At 39.6% G+C, this 24,087-nt stretch overlaps 1 protein-coding gene across 2 annotated transcripts in view; it reads left to right on the top strand.

Moving 5' to 3' along the window:
* The window catches only part of AVEN (apoptosis and caspase activation inhibitor), a 145,253-nt gene that overhangs the window by 81,720 nt on the left and 39,446 nt on the right, over window positions 1–24,087 (top strand). The gene's annotated exons all lie outside the window — the stretch shown is intronic.

Below are 24,087 nucleotides of genomic sequence, written 5' to 3' on the forward strand. Positions count from 1 at the left end.
TTTTGTACGTGTACCACAATTTCTGTATCCATTCCTCTGTTGAAGGACATCTGGGTTCTTTCTAGCTTTTGGCTGTTATAAAAAAGGTTATTATGAACATGGTGGAGCATGTGTCCTTGTTGTATGTTAAAGCATCTTTTGGGTATATGCCCAGGAGTGGTATAGCTGAGTCTTCAGGTAATACTATGTCCAGTTTTCCTGAGGAACCACCAGACTGATTTTCAGAGTGGTTGTACCAGCTTGCAATCCCACCAACAATGGAGGAGTGTTCCTCTTTCTCCACATTCTTTCCAGCATCAGATGTCACCTGAGTTTTTGATCTTTTGATCTGACTAGTGTGAGGTGGGATCTCAGGGTTGTTTTGATTTGCATTTTTCTGATGACTAAGGATGTTGAACATTTCTGTAGGTGCTTCTCAGCCATTCGATATTCCTCAGTTGAGAATTCTTTGTTTAGCTCCTTAATCTATTTTTTAAATTAGGGTTATTTGATTCTCTGGAGTGTAACTTCTTGAGTTCTTTATATATATTGGATATTAGCCCTCAATTGGATGTAAGATTGGTAAAGATCTTTTCCCAATCTGTTGGTTGCTGTTTTGTCTTAATGACAGAGTCCTTTGCCTTACAGAAGCTTTGCAATTTTATGAGGTCCCATTTGTTGGTTCTCGATTTTAGAGCATAAGCCATTGGTGTTCTGTTCTGAAAAATTTCCCCTGTGCCTATGTGTTGTAAGCTCTTTCCCACTTTTTCTTCTATTTGTTTCAATATATCTGGTTTTATGCGGAGGTCCTTGATCCACTTGGACTTGAGCTTTGTACAAGGTGATAAGAATGGATTGATTTGTATTCTTCTACTTGGTGACTGCCAGTTGAACTAGCACTGCCACACTTGATGGTTTTGGCTCCTTTGTCAAAGATCAAGTGACCATAGGTATGTGGGTTAATTTCTGGGACTATGGCCAGCTTTATTATATAGGATCTGGGGGTCAAATTCATAATTCCATGTTGGCAAGGCAAGTACTTTACTAACTGCACTATCTCTTAAGCCCTGATATTTATCAATTTTAGTCATTTTCTTTCCAGTGAATCTTTTCTGGTTTAATAATAAGTATTCAACTAACAGGTTTTCAAAAGTCCAAACTACATAGGACATGCCCATAAAACACCTTCTTCCTTGGTCTACCCTACTTCTTCAGTTCTTTGTAACCTGTTCTCTGACTTCTTAGCCCTTAATATTTCTTAAAGAGGTTTATTTTATTTTATATGTATGCCTGTGAGTCATACGTATGTAGTTCCCACAGAAGCCAGAAGAAGGCATCAAATCCCCTGGAACTGAAATTACAGGTAGTTGTACCACCATGTAGATTTATTTTATAACGATTCACATGCACGTCCTTCTGCTTTCTCATGACCTACTGACATGTCCATGATATGTAAACATCAGTGTGATGGGAAATAAATTCACGGTTACAAGGGTCTGGGGGATTGGATACAGACGAAGAGTGGCTTGCACTGGGTACTGGGTTTTTCTTTGGAATGATGAAAATGTTCAACAACCTTAAGGATGACGTCTCAGCTTTAAAGAGCCCTAGGAAATTTTAGCAGGGAACTTAATTGTGTATCTTATGTGTTATCTCAATAAAACTTGAAAGATACTTGTACTCCTTTTCTACATTATTCTTAGTTGTATGTATATATGCATGGGTGTGTGCACCTGAGTGTGAGTGCCTACACAGGCCAGGAAAGGGTACTGGATCCTCTGGTGCTGGAGTTAGAGGTTATGTGAGCTGTCTGGGGAGTAGGAACTGAACTTGGGTCTTCAGAAAATAGCATCAGGCACTATTCCCTGCACTATCTCCCCAGACTTCACTTGTGTTTTGTACACGCAGCTGCTCTTAGAGGAGCTATTGCATAATTATTTCTGAGGATCTTTGCTCCTTACTGGTGACATAGTGCTGTGTGTATACAGTTAGTTCACTCAGGTTATCTACTGTTCGCAGACATGTTGGCCATTCTCCAACTTTCTTGATTCCAAGTGAATGAGCAGTGATGTGCACTGGTGTACGCTGGTGAAGAGTTTCTCCATGGAACATTTGGTTTTCTCAGATCTTGTCAGTTTCCCTTCACAAGTCTTGGCCTGTTCCGAATTTCATTTTTTTTTTAAAATTGGATATATTTTATTTACATTTCGAATGTTATCCTCTTTTCTGGTTTTTCCTCCATGAACCCCCTATTCCATCTTCCCTCCCCCTGCTTCTATGAGGGTGTCCCCCACCCCACCTCACCACTCTGACACACTGGGGCATCAAGCCTTGGCAGGATCAAGGGCTTCTCTTCCCACAGAAGCCTAACAAGGCCATTCTCTGCTGCATATGCAGCTGGAGCCATGGGTCCTTTAATCCCTGGGAGCTCTGGTTGGGTTGCTACTGTTGTTCTTATGGGGATGCAAACCCCTTTAGTTCCTTCAATCCTTTCTCTGACTCCTCCATTAGGGACCCAGTTCTCAGTTCTATGGTTGGCTCTGAGCATCTGCCTCTGTGTTTGTCATGATCAAGTAGAACCTCTCAGGAGTCAGCTATATCAGGCTCCTGTCAACATGTACTACTTGGCATCTGCAATATTGTCTGGGTTTCGTGACTGTATATGGGCTGGATCTCCACGTGGGGCAGTCTCTGATTGGCTTTTGTTTCAGTTTCTGCTTCAAACTTTGTCTCTATATTTCCTCCTGTGAATGTTTTTCTTTCCCCTTCTAGGAAGAACGTAAGCATCTGCACTTTGTGTGATCACCTGCTTTCCTATGTCCTTGCCAGCAGGGCTGTTGCCAGTTTGTATCAAGATCTCCCAACAGTGCCATCTCATTACAGATCAGATCTCATTTCTGATATTGTTAGACAATTTGAATGTCTTTTCAAGCTTTAGAGGCCATTTTAAGATTTGGGGAACTTTCTTTTCATATTTGTTTGCTAGTTTTTCCCCCCATTCCCTATATTAGAACCATTAGTGAGACAAAGACGGAGTCTGCTTCTGGTCACAGCACTGCCACTTCTTCACTTGGAAACAAAAGGGAAAGCTTGGCATCTGTCCACATGGTTAGGAGGCTGTTTCCTGTGTTCTAAGTCATTCTCTGCTGCTTAGATTCCAGAAACAAAGGGTCTGATGGATAAATGTCTTCTGACAGAAGTGCAAACTACACCCCAGTATCACCCAGATCACAGTGTGACCAAGAATGCTGAATTATGCATGCTTCTTTCTGCACAGAGCTCTGCTTTCATTGCTTCCCTTGCGTAACCCTGAAGCTCATGTCAGGACTCTGGCTGCAAAGGCTGAGGACACAGGTGGACCCTTATGTCTCTGTACAGCCAGGGTGATTAAAGTTCCTCCTTGCATTCACCAGTACCTTTTCTATGTGCTTCTGGGTTAAGTGACTAGACCTGACTTAGTAAGATCCCTCTGCCCCCCAGTTGGGTTTCTGACCTAGAATTCTAATACAATTAACCTCCATGTCTCTATATTTTAGACATCTTTCTACCAATTTGAGTTTTGATGTTGCATATGCAATAATGCATTTCTTTTAAAACTGTGGTCAAATATTTTTAATTTCTTTAAAATCAAAAAAAAAAAAAACAACAACAACAAAATATAAGACTTCATTTGTGTAAATCAGACTGGCTCTGAATTCTTACTTTTCTTACCTCCGCCTCTTTAATTCTGGAATTACAGGCATATACCACTGTGCCTGGCTTGTATGTCTGGAGTTTTCTTCATAATTCAAAAGCCTACTTCAAAACTCATTAAAATTTATAAAATTTATAATTTTTATTCATAAATAAAAGGAATTTATAAAGGAAACAAAATAAAATAAAACCAATAAACATACAGAATAGCAACAATAAAATGAAAAATTAAAGAATGAAATTTACTCATCTTTTCAAGAACTTGTTGAATTTCACACTTTAAGTTTAGATTTTAAGTGCATTGAAGTTTTTTTCCCATATAGTGCAAAGAATGGATCTAATATTTTTCTACTTGCTACCCATTTGTAACAATTTTGTTTACTAAAAGACTGTCGTTGCTTCAGTAACTTGAGATACAGCTTTATCGTTGGTTGCTGTGGATCTGTTTCTGGATTTTCTCTTCCATTGGCACACAGATTGTGCATGTGGTACACATTGTTTTAATCAGAGGCTTTTGATATGGCTTAATGTTTCTACGCCTTCTCCTTTTGATTGTGTTCCTACCTATTCTTGCATGTTTATTTCTGCATTTGAACTTTATAAGGACTTATTGTAGTGTGATGAATTGCTTTAGACACACACATTACCCATTGTGTATTCCACCTTCCCTGCCTTAACTATAAGTACTTTTCGTCAGTCTGATTTTTCTGTGGCCATCCCTGAGAGCTTTCATTAACTTGTCACAATGAGCCCATCGTACAATGACTGTTGTTTAGATGATCAGTTGTCTTCCAAGGAGATTAGAAAAGACTGTTCTTATCTCTGTATCTGCATAAGCATTTCATCTCCTGATTTCTGTCGACCTGAGTTTCCATGTGGTGGTTGGTCTTGCTCTATGACTGGGGATGCAGATGTTTTCATCTGTTCTAGGATAATGTGTAGAAGCTGGAAGAGAGGACCTTCTTGCCATCTTCCTATCTCTTGGAAAAACATCCAGAAATCTTTTTTTCTTTTGATCATTTTGCTAGGACTCAGGACTGATTTTTAGTTTTATAGTGGATATGTAAACCTCAATGTCTTAAGATAATTTTTAAAAAACATGCATCTGCATTGGGTCTCATCCAGGCTGGAAGGGCAGCCATTCAGCGCCACTTTCACCGTGAGTGTAGGAAGTATTGCCAGATCATTAGATAATATAAAACATAATTAGGAATATAAATCTGCTCCAAATCCCTTATGTTCTGTAATGTGCTCTGTAGCCTCAAATTAATGATGTTTTGACTGTGTCTGTGACAGTCTTTACTAACACGGTGGCTTCAGTCTTGATTATTGGAGCAGCTGTATTATTTGAAACCAGCATGCAGTTTTGTTCCCTTTAACTTAGCTTACAGGACTTTCAGCCTCCAAGTGGAGGTGTGGCTACTGCGTCTCAGCTAATGCATCCTGTATGCTGTGCTTTTGTATTTTCTCCTGTCATGTTTTCACATGATAGTCTCAAAACTTCCAGTCTGTAAGCATTGCGTTAATTTTTACTAAGCAAAATTTTTACATTGACAAAGTTCTATTCAGAAGGGGATTTTAGACATTGTTCTGTGAAAACTAGGTATTTTGTCTCCCCCCCCCCCCCACTGCCCTTGCTGTGAATGTATATGCACCTGAAGGTCGGATGCCACTAGGTTTTAATGATTGATTTGTTCCATAGCAGTGAAAAGTAAGCTTTTCCTAAAAGAAAACACACCAGAGCCAAATTAATAGAACAGGTGTGTGCTTGAAATGGACAGAACTTAGCTCACATATGCATGCACAAAAGAGCCTTGCACATGTTAATCCATTGACTCATCAGAATAAAAACACTTCCACCATTTTGGTCCAAATTTAAAGCAAGTTTATTAAATATTAAATACTGACTAAGAGATGGACTTTGGTCAGAACCATTTCTTAGAATTTTCAAACAGAATAACCTCGAGTCACATGTTGCAGGGGCTTACGAGTACATACCTATAGGCCACTGTACTTTCCCATGAGACTTGGTTGTTTTCTGAAAACTATAATTCCCAGCATTCCAGGAAGTTACCTGGCTCCTGGACAGGTGGGGCTTACAAGTTCTAATGGGTATTACATCCTCCACTCTCGTCCAGAGCTGCAACTTGGGTGGCATCTTCGACCCTATGAGCATTTTATTTTTGGATCTAAAAACCATCAGAATTACTATCTAGAAGGAGCCTGGAAATGAATGGGACATTAGTCATTTATTTTATTTCATGTCTCCTTTTTTTTTTTTCAAAAATGTTTTTGAGTATAGCCAGGTTATAATCCTGAATGGTTGGTATAGAAATAATAATTAAACAAAAAGACAGTGTAGAACTGTTTTAGTTAGTGAGTCTATTGGTTGACAAATCTGTGTTCATTTTTGGTATATCAGTTGGCATTATAGGTAGCCATTTGTCCTTTATGCCAGGGAGTTTCCTTCTGACGTAGCATTTCAGCCTGTTAGGTGGGACATTGGATGGTCACTTCTCTTCTGTGACTACTTCCAACTGACATTAGGACATTGTTATTAGGGTTCAGGAAGGCTAAAAGGCTATTCAAAGGCTGGACAATGGGTCATTTATCAGAAGCATCTGATTAGCTGATGAGTTGAAAGACAGGGCAATCACATCAACTTTCTGCAAGTTCAGAGCTCAACAGTTTGTAGTCCACAGGTGATCCCTGAATGGAGTCTGTAAGCCAAGTGAAAAAACTGCTGAGACAAATATAGACTAAGCATAGACTTTTCCTAGTACCTGGGGAAGGAGAGGAATTCCAAGACCAGGGGTGAAAATCCCATTTTCAGGAACAGGCAGGTGTACTTATCTGGAGTCTGTTTGACCTGTGGAAGCTGGATCTAAGTCTTATGACTTCTCTGATCCCTTTAAGCTTATATGAATATTAATTTACAAACAGGTATATCAGTATTACCATTGTATTAAAACCCATATTTTAGAAAAAGCAATTATCAGGGGTCTGCTAGACAGCAGGAATAGACTCACACCTTTGAGTCAGAGCGAAAAATATAGTTTTTGGTTAAAAAACATGACCTTTTTTTGTTCAGGTATATCAATTGGACAGAGATGTTTTAGCCTGATGAAAGGCATCTTAAATTTTATATATCTAGAAGACCATCATAGAAAATTTAAAATCCTGATCTTGTGACTGAGTAGTAAGTAGTCAGTCCTTTATCAAATCTTGAACCTCCAAAATCTCAGTGCAATAACAACATAGAGGGGGAATGAAATCTGAAACATTTTAAGATTTTATGAACTCAAACTTATATATATATAGAACAATCTTTTATATTTATATTTATATATTATAATTATATTTAAATATAATCATTTATGAAAAACATGAAATATAACTAGTTATTATTGAGAGCAGTCATTGTAAAACATATTTCTTTGGTGCATAGTTATATCTGAAACTTGTTTATACTTTAACATGAAATCTATGAGTAAGGCAAACCTGTTTGCCTTCTTTAATAAGAGACCTAGTAGCTTTAACAAATTAATGGACTAATTTGGCGGGTGGTTGATTACCTTGGAGGAAGGAGCTAGCTGACAAAGCCACAGTTAGCTTAGCTGTCAGTGTGATCAGAAACCTGAGAAGGATAAATGGTAATCCAAGCAGCCTATGTCTCAATTAACTGACAGAGACTAGTCCATAATTCATTACCTAGACAGTCATCCTAGGCTCCCATGGTCTCCATGCAGTCTTTGTCTATCAGCCTCAGAAGATGAGAGGCTTTTCTGTGGAGGAGGAACATGGGAAGAACCGACCTTACCTTGTCTGGGCAAAGTGGGGAATCAACTCTCCTGTGTCCTGTTTGTCCACAGTTCAGGCCGGACCCAGCAGTGGGCAAGGCATTGGGGAAGTCTTGCCAAGTGGTTAGAATCCAGGTGGAGTTCTTTATCTTTGTGCCCATTATCTTCTTGGAGACCTTAGGGGTCACTGCTAGGATAGAGCAGTCTGTCTGCTATAGTAAGTTTAGACATCTTAAATATTATATTCAGCAGATCTTGGACAGGTTTGAGGGCTAGTACCCACTAAGCGTATCAGAGTTAAACAATCTTTGTGTGATTTTAGTTCCTTGTGGTTTTTACCATGACTATAAATATAGTTCTGAGCATATTAAATAATTTGATCATTTATAAGTGACTATTAATTTATATTTTTTACTTAACAGTTTATAATAATTTAGTAGCTTTCATAAGCCTAGGACTTTATATTTTATCCCTACTATGTTTAGATTTAAAGTAAAAATTTTAAATTAGAGCTCTCTTAATATTAAAATCAAACTTTTAAATTTATAAACATAGTCCATAAAGAAACTGGTAACTTCTCTTACCTTTTTTAGTGCTGTAAACCACTAAACAAATTTTTATGGAAGTTTAAAATTTCCCAATTGTGTTTTTGCAGCACCAAACTATAAAGTACCCAGTTACAGAGTGAAAATATAAAACATAACCATAGTTTTTAGAAGGCAAAATCAAGCTTTACAGTGTAAACAATTTAATTTCTCTAAAATTCATATCAAGTGGGTTATTTTTATATTACAAATTTGGCTGTCAGCAAGGCACTTTCTTGTACATGCTGTATGGGGGTGCAGTTTTAGTATTTCACTAAACAAGTACTGTTTAAAATTCTACCTTTATAAACCTGGTTTTAAAGACAAGACAATGGTTGCCCTTAGTCAAATGGGCATATGCTCCCCCTCCCCTTCTCCAACCCTTAACAGAGATGGCTGCCAACCACATGGCTGCCCTTAGTCATGTTGACTGTGAAGCCATGGCTCCATCTTATTTATCCCATAACCAAGATGGCAACCAGCTATGCATTGTTTATATCTCAAAACAGAATCATGGCATATGGCTTGAGATTATCTAAGCATATATTTTTAATTATCAACCCCAAGTTACTAGTTTTAAACTAATTTATTTTTGTTATAGATCTTAAGAGATTTTTAACCACATCCAGTAAATGATAAGCCAGTATTCTCTTTAGTTTTTGAACCTGGACTTCAAAAGCATGCCTAGGTCTGCAAAAGGGTAAACCATAACCCAATTCCAGAGCCAGCAATAAAGTAAAATAGCATAAGACAACTTTAATATTATCCAGATCCAAATAACATTTTAATCTCTATCATATTAGATCTGGTGACCAGAGAGTCCTGAGGTAAATTCTGAGCCCAGGCAGGTGGAAAGAAACAGCATTTATTTACATATTCAGGTCAGTCAGAATCAAGCATGCAACAGCCATGTACATACAAAATAGACAGCAAAACTATTTTTAATTATTTTATTGGCTATTCTCTGTATTGACATTTCAAATGTTATACCCTTCCTCTATCCCCTCCTCTTCCCCCTCCACTTGCTTTCATGAAGGTGCTACTTCTCCCAGTCACCCTCTCCACCTCAGTGCCTTGGCTTCCCCTACACTGGGAAAACATGCCTTCACTGGACAAAAGACTTCTTCTCCCATTGATGCCAGACAATGCTGTCCTCTGTTACATATGCAACTGGAGCCATGGGTCTCTCCATGTGTGCTCAATGGTTGGTGTTTTAGTCCCTAGGAGTTGTGGAGGGTTTGGTTGGTTGATAATGTTCTTCCCATGTGGTTGCAAACCCTTTTAGCTCCTTCAGTCCTTTCTCTAGCACCTTCATTAGAGTCCCTGTGTTCACTCTGATGGTTAGCTGCAAGCATCCTCAACTGTATCTGTATGACTCTGGCAGTGCCTCTGAGGAGGCATCCATATCTGGTTCCTGCCAGTAAGTACTTCTTGGCATCAGGTATAGTGCTTGAGTTTGGTGGCTGAATATGGGGTGGATCCCCAGGTGAGTCAGTTTCTGATCCATCTTTTCTTCAAATGCTGCTCCTCTATTTGTCCCTGTATTTTTTCCTAAGAATGTTTTGTTCTCCCTTCTAAGAAGGACTGAGGCATCCACATTCTGGCCTTCCTTCTTATTGAGCTTCATAAGGTCTGTGAATGGTTTCTTGGGTGTTCAGAGCTTTTGGGCTAGTATCTACTTATAAGACAGTACATACTATGAGTGTTTTTTTGTGACTGGGTCACCTCACTCAGGATGACACTTTCTAGTTCCATTCATTAGCCTAAGAATTTGATAAAGTCATTGTTTTTAATAGCTGAGTAGTACTCTATTTTGTAAATGTACCACATTTTCTGCATTCATTCCTCTGTTGAACATTTGGCTTCTTTTCAGCTTTTGGCTATTATAAATAAGGCTGCTATGGACATAGTGGAGCATGTGTTTTTGTTATATGTTGGAATATCTTTTGGGTATATGCCCAGGAGTGGTATAGGTAGGTCTTAAGGTAGTACTATGTCCAATTTTTTGAGGTACCTCCAGACTGATTTCCAGAGTGGTTGTACCAGCATGCAATCCCACCAGCACTGAAGGAGTGTTCCTCTTTCTCTGCACCCTTGCCAGCATCTGCTGTCACCTGGGTTTTTGATCTTAGCCATTATGACTAGTATGAGATGGAATCTCATGGTTGTTTTGATTTGCAGTTCCCTGATGACAGGGATGTTGACCATTTCTTTAGGTTCTTCTTGGCCATTCGGTATTTTTCAGTTGAGAATTCTTTGTTTAACTCTATATTTTTTTAATAGTATTTGTTTCTCTGGAGACTAACTTCTTGAGTTCTTTGTATATATTGGATATTAGCCCTCTGCCAGATGTAGGATTGGTAAAGATCTTTTCCCAATATGTCGGCTGCTGATTTTAGACAGCAAAACTTAACAAAGAAGTATAGATTCATCTATACATTGGTGTTGCAGCTGTGCAGCTGAGCTGAGAGGGCACTCATACATTCTGTGGCTCAGCTTCTCTGCCAGCTAGATGCAGGTGGGAGGTGGGGCTAGGTGGCACCTAGATCTGCTGTGTTTGGCACTGCTTTACTTGTCCAAGCCAGGAAACAAAGGTAGATCAGGTTCATAAGACAAGCCAAGGCAAGACAACGACATTTAATAGTTGGATTTCTTTGCTTCAGTAGTCCATAGTCCTTCTTGTACCACCAGATGCTATAACCCATCAAAGGCAAGGCCATTCTGAGTCTTCTTGCCTCCTCAAATCCATGTTGGACATATCAAAAATTTCAGAATTAGCTCCTAAATTCAGGGAATACCTTAGATGGTTTCTAGGCTTTCTAATTCTGTAGAAATAACCTGTGGTCTTTGGGATGCCATCTTGTGCCCCAGATGATGGATTTTTTTGGGCTTGTGTCCAGTCTTCTTCATTCCAGATCGAGTGCCCTATAACCAGAACCCAGAAACCAACAGGAAAGTAGCTTAAAAGAAAAGAAAATTGTTGTTGTTTTTACCCCCTGAGTGTGGCTGTTCACCTTGGGAGTTTGCTTCTCAAGTATCCTGAAGTGAAGAGTGAATTTGGGGTAGAGTGATCTCCATAGGGCCTCCCTATGTTAATTCTGTGATTTACCAGAAAAGAACAATTCCATCATTTTGGGCCAAATTTTAACCAAGCATCAGGACCACTCCCTGGAATTTCTTGACAATGGCCTGGGACACGTGTTCTAGGAGCTTATGAGGACAAACCCATAGACCACTGTTCTTTCCCGTGAGGTTTTGTTATTTTCCAAGTTACCTGGTTCCTGAGCAGGTAGGGCTTACAGGTTAATTTTGGGTATTACATATACTAATGGGAAGCTTTGCATGGTGATATAATACCTTTGTTTTTCTCCTATGTGTGTCCTTGAGATTACAGATACTGTGAGTAATCTCATTTAGATTCTCTTGTTTAGATTTTTTTCTACTAGTGTTTTAAGTATTTGTGATTATTTCTCCTCTTTGTATAATTTGTCATGTCTAAAAAGACTTTACATACATCTCATTGTGTTGACCACCATTCCTGAGCTGACAGTCCAATATTAAGTTATATTACCATGGGGAAATATCTTTCATGGCACTCCTCTGTCTTTGCAGAACCTGTAAGGAGAATGAATGCCTATCAAAGGACAAATGGCTCTGTGAAGTTGGTAATATTAACTCCTAACTTTCTGATGGGAAAGAGAGATTAATTAACTTTACTAAGGTCACAGAATTCTAAAACTGTGCTTTAGACACATTGATTATACCTCTTCTTTCTGCTTCCACAGATATACAGATAATTTACATATGCAGTGTCCCCTAACTTTATTTAATCTAGACACCAGAAGATTCATCATTAAAATAGCAACTTACATTTCAGCTCTTCTCCACCATGTTTTCGTGACTCTGAAAGTTTTTATGCACAGTGACTTTTTCTCACTTTGTCTATAATTAAGACATGGAGGAATAGGTAAGTCAACAACTGGTTGTCTGCTTCTGAGAAGCACAAAGTTTGCTAGTTCTTGACTGCTGTTCTAGTCCATGGGCAGTGTGGAATAAATAAGATTTCCATGTTTCTACATTGCCAATTAGAGAGTGAAAATGATGATGTTTGAAAAATTGTTATTTAGAGCTTTGTTATTAGCCATAGAATTTTTTGTATTCAAATTATTTCCAGGCCTCCCTCTTCTACCTGCAGCTTCTACTATGTTCCCACACTTTCTCTTAAAGTCATGTTTCCTTCTTCTTCATTGTCATCTCTCCCCCTCCCTCCCTCCCTCTCTCTCCCCACCCCCCCATACTTGACTAAGTCTTGTACATATTTAGGTTGACCACTGGGATTGCATAACACATTAGGAGGCTCATCCCTGGAGAAGACTGATTTTTCCCTCCCTTAGTAGTCATTAAATGACTGGAGTATTTCATCTTTATCTAGGTGTGAGGCCGTGTGAGATTCCCCCATCTGCATTTACATGTCAACTGGTGTTGCCATTACGCATGTCTTTTTAGGTGACATTATATGTCGAGATTTCATGGGTACAGCTTCTCTGTCATGTATAGGAGATAATCTGATAGCAGATGTTTTCTGGTGGTAACGATCTTTCCCCTCTCTCTACTGTGGTGAGCCCTGGGCCTTATGTGTAGGGTTTCACTGTAGATGTACTGATTGGGGCTATTCACCCACCATCTGTGGCAGAAAGGAGCCTCTCTGATGAGGGGTGAGAGTTGTACTTATCTGTGGGCATAAGAATGAGTTTTAAGAATGCAGTTAGAAACTACTGGTTTGGAAAGTGGCATAGGAGGATCTCTTCTAGGGCCCATGAACTCACCAGCCATGAACAGTTGGCAGAATCTGCGTACACACCAGGCTTACTGAGCAGGTTAAACGTCTAAGTAGACAGCTGTTGGTTCCCCTCATGAAAACATGGCACTGTTGCATCACTGTGACCATTCTTCTAGCCATGCCTTTCCAGTTGCATAGGACTATGGAGAGTCTTTTCTCCCTAGGCAGTTGGAATAAAACCTTTCGATAGTATGAAGGCTAGTCCTCAGGGAGGGGAGCTTCCAGTTCAGTTCTGGTTCAAGTCCTCTAGGTCTTGTGTCCAGATATATTTGGGAGAACAGTGAGCTGCATTTTATGCACTAATTGAATGTTACTTTTCTTGCAGAAAACTCAAAGCCTTTTAACAGAGTATTCGCTATCTTGATATTTCCTAAAATATTATCTGCAACATTTAAAAGTATATGGAGAAATGGGGGGTGGGGAGGGATGGAGAACTGAAGGAAAACCACTGAGTGGTGGCAGTGGACCTGGTGTCTGTCTCTTCTCTTCTTTTGATCTGCCTTTCCTGGCTGTAAAACTGGGCTTCAGCGTACTTGTTTCTTTCCAGATCTTTCCCTGTGCAACCACTTGGCCCAGTTGGAGAGTTTCTACTACTGTTACCTTAGCAGCATGTCTCATTACTTAAATTTCTTCTGACATAATGAATGCCCACTTGTATGAGCTGGGCATTTCATGAGATAGGATCTTTTTCCTCGGCACATCTGAAGTCCTAAAACAGGATTTTCACTAGTGCTCTGAAAGAAGGTGCAAGACCTACATATCATCACTTAGCAGTGTGTAGGTGTATGTGAATGCCTGTGCACACTGCCCCTCACTTAGCAGTGTGTAGGTGTATGTGAATCCCCGTGCACACTGCCCCTCACTTAGCAGTGTGTAGGTGTATGTGAATGCCTGTGCACACTGCCCCTCACTTAGCAGTGTGTAGGTGTATGTGAATGCCTGTGCACACTGCCCCTCACTTAGCAGTGTGTAGGTGTATGTGAATGCCTGTGCACACTGCCCCTCACTTAGCAGTGTGTAGGTGTATGTGAATGCCTGTGCACACTGCCCCTCACTTAACAGGGTGTGTAGGTGTATGTGAATCCCTGTGCACACTGCCCCTCACTTAGCAGTGTGTAGGTGTATGTGAATGTCCGTGCACACTGCCCCTCACTTAACAGGGTGTAGGTGTATGTGAATGCCTGTGCACACTGCCCCTCACTTAACAGGGTGTATAGGTGTATGTGAATGCCTGTGCACACTGCCCCTCACTTAACAGGGTGTAGGTGTATGTGAATGCCTGTGCACACTGCCCCAGGGCCCATCTCTTTTGCCCACTTTCCTTTAGTATTAGCAGCTTTATAGGGCTAAGCACAATGCCTCGAAAATTAGGCATGCAGTAATGTGTGCACCTTGTTTTCATTTTCTTTCTCTTTATTTTTTTTCCTGCTAATTTCTAAACAGAAATCTTATTAGATGTTTGGCAAAGTCCACAACCATCTCTCAGTTTCCCACCTCATCTGGCTTTTGGCACTTCCTCTACCCCTCCATTAGCAGGTTTCAGAGAAATTCGAGCATGTGTGACAGACACCCAGGCGTTCCCCACACAGGTGTGTTTAAACCATCAGCACTCAGCTGACTAAGGAACAGATGCTGTTAGTGCTTAAAATAGTCTAGATAAATGCAGAGTTGTTTGTAATTACAAGTGCCTGATAGATTATTCTTTCAGTTGTTCTGAAATTGTTTTGATTTTCAACATTAGAAGAATGAAGCATTTGGAGGGTTTTACCTGGTAGGTTGGAGGGTGGGAAGGAATACAGCTGACACCTGCAGCATCTGACTGAAGTTCTCTAGTTTCTAATGACCGACTAATTGCTGATGCTCCGCACTGAAAGGTGCAGTAGCAGTGTCCACAGGCAGGAGACCACCGTCTGCCACAGGTCGTTCCTTAAGGCAAATGTTATCAGGGAAGAAAGCAGAGTGTGCCATCACTTTGTAAGTGTGGATACCCCAGTGGGTTTGTTCACATGTGAGTGCTTAATATTTTGTGATAGTTGTTACTCCACACACATGTAAATCTTACTTTTGTTTTTTTTTCCTCTGACCTGCTGGCCTATTTTGTTTACTTCATCTCTTTACGTAATAGGCACAATATGTCTGCTTAGGCAGCCTGGTCACTGGTAACTCACTTAGCAAACTTGTGAGTGCACATGTCATAAAACCAAGTTAAAACTAGTGTTGTGGTACATAGTTTGAGGGATGACCGAGGCAGGCCACGGAGAGCTGTGGTGACTGCTTTGGGGAATGTTGAACACACATAGAACTCTGCCACTATCCTCTAAAGTGGCTTCAGAATTCCACAGAAATTGTGTAGGGAAGGTCCTCAAGTTTCCTCTTTTCTCCTTTGTTGGTCTGGGCTGTTACTGTGGTCTTCGTTATTGCCTTAGGTTTTCTCTCACAGCCTTCTAGGTGCACGAGCATTACACTTACTGTAGCTTTGTCCATTAAACTGCATTATTTGTTGTTTTGAAACCTCGGTTTGCTGATGCATGGTTGATGCGCAGCTTAATCCCAGCAGGACCAGGCAGAGGCTGGTTTGAGCTTGAGGCCAGCCTGACCTACAGAGTGAATAAAAAACTAAAAGTCAACAAAAGAACAACAACAACAACACACCAGTTTGTACACAGAATGGAGAAAGTGGAAGTGAAGCCACGTAATCAGCACAGATAAATGCACAACCAAAGTATATATAGTGGGACTCTATTCAGCCTTGCAAATGGAGGCCTTCCCAACATGTGCAACCCAGAGGACATTTTGCTAAGTGAAGGTATTGTATGGTTGCACTCATGTGAATAGTGGGAGAAATCCACAGAGAATGGTGGTTCCAGGGCTTAGGAGGACGGGAACTTGAGAGTTATTATTGCATGAATATAGGATTTTAGTTTGAGAAGATGAAAGATGGCAGTGGTTGTAATAAGAATAAATCTAATAAAGTCACTGATGTGTGCACTAAAAGTGACCAAAAAAAAAAAAAAAAAAAAAAAAAAAACCCTCTTTACAATAATTTTTAAAGATTTTCTTTTTATTTGTGATTTTGTGTGTGTGTGTGTATGTGTGTATGTGGTTTTGTGCACATAAGTGCCATGCCTATGAGGCCAGATGAGAACGTCTGATTTCCTGGAGTTGTGGGGTTGTGAACCATCTAGTGTGGGTGCTGGGAACTAATAGGCACCCTTTACAAGAGGTGCTTGGAACCACTGAGCCATTTTTCCAGCTCCTGAATATATGTATATGTCTATATGTATGTGTGTGTATGTGTATGTATATACACACATATCTATTTAACTATTCACTGATTAGACTGAAAGAGACCCAAATGACTGACTTTGGTGTGAAATAGCGGCAGAACAAGGGTGGGGACTTGGTTATGTTCCAGAGTCTTCTTTAAAAAATTTGATTAAAAATATAGTCAAGGATTTGGAGACCTCTCCATATTGGCACCTGCACTGTCTCTGGTACAGCATGACTGTCCCTGGTGTTTCTAGGGTGTGCCCACCTGGCTTCAGGTCTGGGCTTTGCTGTGCAGTGCAGACATGACATTATGGAAACAGCCTGCCCCTTCCTCCCTCTGACGCTGGTGCTTCCAGGGCATTCATGGGAAACGGAAGGGAGAGGAAATCTTAGTGCAGCTTGTATACTAGATATTGCTTCTTCTTGAACTGTTGTTTCTTAGAGTCATTGTCCTCCTATCTGCATTTTTACAGACTGGGGGGCAGGGAGGGACTTGATTTGGCTCATAGAGAAGGAAATGTGCTCATACTTCATGCCAGGCTGCAGCAAGGTTTGCAGAGTCTGTAGTAGTTGCTGCAGAAGCTTTCATCTTGTGCAGCTCCCTGCTTTCCATTTGGCCGCCTTTTTGACAGCTGCTGACTAGATAAAATTCAGCACTGTAGGGATCAAATAGAGAGCATTCCTGAAGTCCTTGGAATTCTTAAAACAGGAAAGTACTTGAAATACTGCAGGCGTACTACCAACTTCAAACCTGAAGATAAGCTTCATAGGCAGCAAAGATTCAGACAGGAAAAAAGAAGTTTGAAGCGATAAGATAAAACATGGGTGAAATTTATTCTTTCAGTCTAGGACCATAAATGTATGTGCATGCATGTGTGTGTGTGTGTGTGTGTGTGTGTGTGAGAGAGAGAGAGAGAGAGAGAGAGAGAGAGAGAGAGAGAGAGAGAGAGGCTTCATGTGTTTTAGTGTAGCCCCAAATTATGAAAGTCAAATGACAGAGAAATATATGCAATATAAGAAGTAAAAATAAGTAGAATAGTGAAGTGTCTTTTTGTGATTGGTTGTTTCAGTTGGCATAATGTCCTTATAAATCAAAAATTAAAATAAAATTACCATATAATTCAGCAATTCTGCTTCTAGGTGTAGATCCTCTAAAGTTTAAAGCATGTTTTTTTTTTTTTTTTAACTAATTTTTTGTTTTTGGATATTCTCTGTATTTACAATTCAGTTGTTATCCCCTTTTCACCAATCCCTTTCCCCTCCCCCTTCCATTGCCTCCATGAAGGTTAAAGCATGAATTTTTTTTTAATTGAACAACTTTATTTTAAAAAACAAAAACTAAAGATAAATGTACAAATTTTAAGCATCTTTGCATAAAAGTATACAACTACATTTTTGTCAGTGCTTGGCTTTTTTTTTTAAGGTTTGATAGTGTGCATTAAGATCTTACTAGTTACAATGAGCATAAAGTACATGTAAAACAGGATGTATCCTGGAATTAGTCAACGTTTTCTTGGTGTGTAAGGATTAAGCATAATGGTTTTTTCTTTTTTTTTATTTATTTTTTCTTTTCTTGAACTTCACACAGTCTGTGAGTTTCTGGGGTAAAGCATGAATTTTTAAACACAAGTTAATAGAACCATTACAAAAAGGTGAAAGCTACAAATATCTACAGGCTGGTAAATGGATAAACAACATGGGATGTATACATCTAATGAGCTATTAATTGCTCTTAAGAGGATGTCTCATTTTTAATAAACATAATTGAATCTATAAAGTTTCTGAGATATCTCCCATTTTATGCTATTTTTCAGTTTAAAATCAGTGAAAACTTACGAAATAATTTTTACGACATGTCTTCCTACCATCCCATCTGTTCTTTGAAGAAACATAATTAATAAGATTCTATAATGACAGAAAAGCATAAGATGGGTCTGAGTAGACCAAGGTGCTGAGTCAGTATCCTAGTTGCCAGCAACATCAGCTGCCTCAGATGAATTCAAGCTGAGATGGACTTTTACTGTGTTGGGCAGATTACACTCTGGGCAGCCTAGAACCAGCTGCCAGGAAGGCCCATTATTCAAATCCTATTACAAAGCTGGTGAGCAAGTTCCCACTGCTGCAGTGGCCCTGACTTCCATCCAAGCCAACACACAGACACTGGGTCTCACCACTAGCCTTTGATTCAACCACGGGGATTAGTACTGCTGATGAGCCCACTCTTGGTTATGTGCAGGAATCTTGGAGTGTGAGATGCTGGGGCTGGGGGTTGCTATATTTGGCATTGTCTGTTTCATGGCAATAGGTCTGCTCCTTAAAGTGAGAGACCCTGAGAATTAGAAAGGAATTCAGACCCGGTGGCTGGCATGTGATAAGTGGCTCCAGTAAGTGACAGTTGCTTAGTAATCATAGAGGGGACAAATTAGTCATTGAAGTATAGGACTGTGCTAAAGATAAACACTGACTGAAGCGAACATTTATTAAACCGTACGTTTATTCTTGAGTCATTGTAAATGGGTTGGGCTTCTCAATTCCTCTTGAAGTTGTGATTGGTGTATATAAATGCATGTGTTTTTGTGTGTCTATTTTGTGTCCTGTATCCTCACCAAATTCATTTATTAGGGGTGTGTGTGTGTGTGTTTATTAATGTGAGAAATGTGTGTAAGTGTGAGTGTTTTAGTGTGTGTGTGTGTATGAGTATACATAAGGGTGATAGAGTATATATGTGTATGTATGAGTTCAGTATGTATGAATATGTGTGTGACTGTGTGTGTGTGTGTGTGTGTGAGTGTACATAAGGGTGATAGAGTATATATGTGTATGTATGAGTTCAGTATGTATGGATATGTGTGTGACTGTGTGTGTGTGTATTAATGTGAGAAATGTGTGTAAGTGTGAGTGTTTTAGTGTGTGTGTATGTGTATGAGTGTACATAAGGGTGATAGAGTATATATGTGTATGTATGAGTTCAGTATGTATGGATATGTGTGTGACTGTGTGTGTGTGTGTGACTGAGTGTGTATGTAAGAGATATTTGGGTTTTTATATTGTAGAATCATGCCTGTCAACAGAAGTAATTTTACTTTTGGTTGGGATGCCTTTGTGCTGTCTGTTTTGCCAGGAGCATTTCTATAAAGCAGTATGCTAGTACAAAAGGTAAGGGTGGCATCTGCGTCCCTGCCTGGTGCTGGTCTACTGAGGTGTTCCCTGTGCCTGTGATATCATTGGCTGTAGCTTTTTCAGAAAGGGCTTTGGTTATTTTGAGGTATTCTTCTTTGTTTCCTAAGCTACTAAGAGTATTTAATCAAAGGATGCTGCATTTTGTCAGCTGGATTTTCTGCATCACACAGCCTTGTTTTTCACTTTTCTGTGTGGTGATTCATATCAATTTGTATGTGTTAAACCAGCATTGCATGACAGGACTAAACCCCACCTCAGAATATAATAACAAAGAAATGCTTTGGGGGTAAATTTAACTATGGAGGTGAAGTGTTTCTATATTAAACTGAAAAACATTAATGAAATTGAGAAAGCAATAATAAAGATATATCTCTTGCTGACTGGATACAAAGAATCAATATTCGTAAAATATTTGTATTACCTATGCTAGTTTTTTTTCTTATTGTGGCCTGAGAGAAATAATATAAAGAAGAAAAGAGAGATTTTGTTTATAGCTTCTATCCACCATGATGGATATAACAAAACAGCAGACAGCTGGAACGGGATGGGGAGTCTCAAGGAGGAGGCCATTGACCTCACAGTGGACAAGAAACAGATGCAGGGAGTACAGGGAAGAGCCAGGGGAGCTTGCCTTGGTGACATACTTCCTTCAGTGGGGCACCAGCTTGCACTCTGGTCAACGCCCTACAAAGTCCTTATGCTGTTCTTCATCAGACAGTGATGAGTCTGATGGAGAACCTGAGCCAAGAACTATGGAGTGCTGCTCAGACATACATTAAAGAGATGTGCTTTATTTTAATCAACTTGTTAATAAAGATTAATGACATTACTCAAAATAATATATACATTTAATACAGTCCTGCACAGATTCCATGGTGTTCTTTACACAAATAGAAACACAAATTCTAAAATTCTTGTAAAACTGGGAGAGTTAAGAAACCCTGACTAGCCATAGCAGTACTGGGGGAGAAAAGCAGTGTTGGGGATCAGAATTCCTGATTTAGGATTTTATATCAAAGCTAAAATAATCAAAACAGCCTGGTACTGACAGAACAGAAACATGGACAAAGGGAGTGGCAGTCAGCTAGAAATAATTCCAAACCCATGTGCTTGTCTTAAGGTTTCTAATGCTGTGACATACACTATGACCAAATCAACATTGGAAGGGAATGGTTTATTTTATCTTGTAGCTTTTAGTTGACCACGAGGAAAGACAAGGCAGAAACTCAAGGCAGGAATGTGGAGGCAGGAGCTGATGCAGACTCCATGGAGGGGTGCTGCTTACTGGTTTACTCATCATTGCCTGCTCAGCTACATCAAGTATGAATCAAGAAAACCTACCACAAGCTTTTCTGTTGGCCAGTTTGGGATGGTGGTGCGTGTGTGTGTGCCATGGATGCGTTTTTAAAATTAATGTTTCTTCTTCCAAAATGACCCTAGCTTGTGTCAAGTTGACACAGTGGCCAGCTCATCAAGGGTGCCAAAATTTTACACTGGGAAGGATAGTTTCAAATAGTACCCAAAAAAATGCATATGCACATGTTAATTCTGAAATTATACCTTTGTCTAATACCATACACAAAATGAACCCATTTTGACCTGGAAATTAAGACCTGGGATTATAAAACCCCTTGAAGAGAATTTATGATGAAAGCTCTTTGACAATAGTTAAATTTTTAAGTTATACTCAAAGCTTAGACTGTAAAAAGCAAAACTAAATATAAGTGACTGTACCAAAAGTCTCTTCTGTATGAAAAGCTACTGTGTCACAGAGGAACATGCAGAAGAGACATTCGTGAACTGGATGAGGGGTCACTAGGAAAATTTAATACGAATCTGTCAGAGCTTAGTATAGTCAGAGTGATAAGACATTTTCCCAAAGAAGATAAAAAAATTCTCTAAAGTTAATGAAAGGGTGCTCAGCATCCTGAATCCTCAGGGGACACTGGTGAGGTGTCACTTCATGCTCAACAGGTGGCTGCTAACAGAGGGACAGGCGGTAAGCAGGTGTGAGTGTGAGGAGAGAGGGAACCCCCTGAGACTGTGCTTGGTGGAAAGGAGCAGCGCTGTGGCCAGCAGCAATTGTGGAACCAGCACAGGAGTTTCCTAAGAAAATTAGAGTGGCCTTATTGTCGTCTGAGCTCTCTTCTGGACATATACTCCAAATAGTGAAATCAGCGAAAACCTGTCTGTAGTTTAATGTTCATTATCCACAATAGTCAACATATAGAGACAACTTTATCGTCCATGAATAGTTAAAAAAAGTCATAAAATTGCAGAATACTATTCAGTCTTTTTAAGAGACCCTTTTGTCTAATGTTTAAGTTAAATTCAGCATGCCCATCTCTCAAACAACATTTCTTTAAATTTTAAAAAATTTGTTTTTACTTTTTGCATATGCCTGCAAATATATATGTGCACAATGTATGTGCCTGGTGCCTTCACAAGTATCATGTTGGAGGGTGTTAGAGCCCCCTCAACTGGAAAGGTGTACGTACTTATGAGTGGCCATGTGGATATTGGGAACCAACCTGGGTCCTCTGTAAGAGTAGCAAATGCTCTTATCCACTGAGTCTTTCCAGCTCCTATCACTTCTTTACTGGGACAAGTTTCAGTGTCATTTGAGAGTCTGGGATGTGTCGTTTATTATTACCTATAACCACCCTACCGCATGATAGTACCCTAGAGTACCCTGCTCATATCTACATTGACCGACCTTTCTCTCTGCTCTTGAACTTGATTTATCTTGCTTCTGCCTCCTGAGTGTGAGGTGCTGGCACTGTAGGTGTGTGCTATTCAACAGAGCTGCATTTGCCTCAGACTCACTTTGAATGTGATTTCCTACTTTCCAGCCTCAACCAAAAGTCTGAGTGAGAAGGGAAGCAATTTGTCTCACAGTCAGTAATTAATAGTTGACTAACTATTGCCACTTTTAAAATTGAACAGTTAGGACTTAGGTATATACTTTGCTTGAACTTATTATCTCTAGCTGAATGTCAAATTTTATATCTTACAGTAATTGTGTGGTTAAAAAAAATAGAGCACCAAATTACAGTTTCCTTGACTTAGGTGGCTGAGCAGTCAGACTTTTGTTTGAAGATACATTTAGTTGTTTTTCTGAAACTCTACTTTTCTACACTTAAATAGATTGTAACCTCCAATAGATAGCTGAGAGCATTTCAATTTCAATGTGGCTTTGTGGGAGAAGTGACCTTCTAAATCCCGCATGCTTTCAAGGACTTGCTTCCAATAAAATTGTAACTATATAGTCCTAGTAAAGAGTGCAGAGGGAAGGCGGGGTGGTGGGGGCTGATTTATAAATGCCGATGTAAGACAGGAATGCACACACAGTCCTGACCTTGGCATTCAGTGAGTTTCAATAGAACTGCTAATTATTTAGATTTCCTGTTCTCTGTCTTTATCCACACATGATTTTGTCCTTGTGTGTAAAAAAAAAAAAAAGAAACCAACCAAACATGTTGGTAAGTTGAGGATCTTTCATTTTAATGTAAAAGATTCTACACTTTCGGAACATAATTTTGTAGAAAAGAATTACCTGGGAGAACAGTTTCTCTGTAATTAAACATGACTAACTTTTCTGAGAGTCAGTTAACAGCTGAAAAGGCTTGCACTGAAGCAAACAAGCACTTCTTTTTTTTAATGTTTCAATTCTTTTTTTTTTAATTTTAAAAGCATGCACAGAGCTCATAGTATGAGTTCTTATTTTTTTCTTCTTCTTACAACTTTATTTAAAGAAGAGAGATACATGTACAGATTTTAAAAAGCATTTTGGCAATTCTTTTAGAGGTTTGATAGCATGCATTGAAATCCCACTAGTTACCATAAGCATAAAGTACATGTAGAATAGAATGTAACATGGAAACAGTTTTCTTGGTGTGTATAGATTAAACATAATGATCTTTGGATACCAAAAATTGCCACAAGGCTATATTCCTAGTTCTTGGATTATTAATGATTTAAGGTTCAGGTGTTCCACACTCTGAGAGGTTGCTATACACTTTTTTTTTTTTTTTTTTTTTCTAAGAAGGACTGAGGCTTTCACTATTTGGCCTTTGTTTTTGAGCTTCATATGGCCTGTGAGTTGTTTCTGGGGTGTTCAGAGCTTTCTGGGGCTACAATCCAATTTCAGTGACTGCATATTGTGTCTGCTCTTTTGTGACTGGGTTACCTCTAGATGTATCCATTGTCCTAGGAATTTCATAAAGTCATTTTTCTGATAGCTGAGCAGTAAACAAGCACTTCTAAAACTCAGTTTCAGAGGGGAACTGTCCCAGCCGCTGAGGCTAACAGGCTAACCCAGTTCATTCAGTTTCTTTGGGATCCTTCACCTGGCTCTTGTGCTGCACAATAACCAGATACTGCTACTCAGGTCAGAGAATTGAGTGTGAGCTTTGGTTATTGTCCGGGCTGTGATCTGTCCCTGTTGTATTTCATAAACCACCTTGGTGCAGAACAAATTCATGAAGCTGTTCACAAACCACTTGCCGAGTTAGGCAGACTTAGATGTGGGCCTTGTTCCCTGGCCCAGCTCACCTTTCTAGTCCATGGGGTATAGAGCTCATATGCATCAAACTGGACCCTGCGATGGTTTATTTGTTTAATTTATCAGGATCTTGAAACACCTAAGAAACATCCGGGCATGCCTGTCTGGGAATTTCTAGATAGGGTTGAAGTGGGAAAGATCTAAGTTTAGACAGGAGTCCTTCACTGAACGAAGAGA

The sequence above is a fragment of the Micromys minutus genome (genome assembly GCF_963924665.1).
Source record: "Micromys minutus genome assembly, chromosome: 17".
Classification (NCBI taxonomy): domain Eukaryota; kingdom Metazoa; phylum Chordata; class Mammalia; order Rodentia; family Muridae; genus Micromys; species Micromys minutus.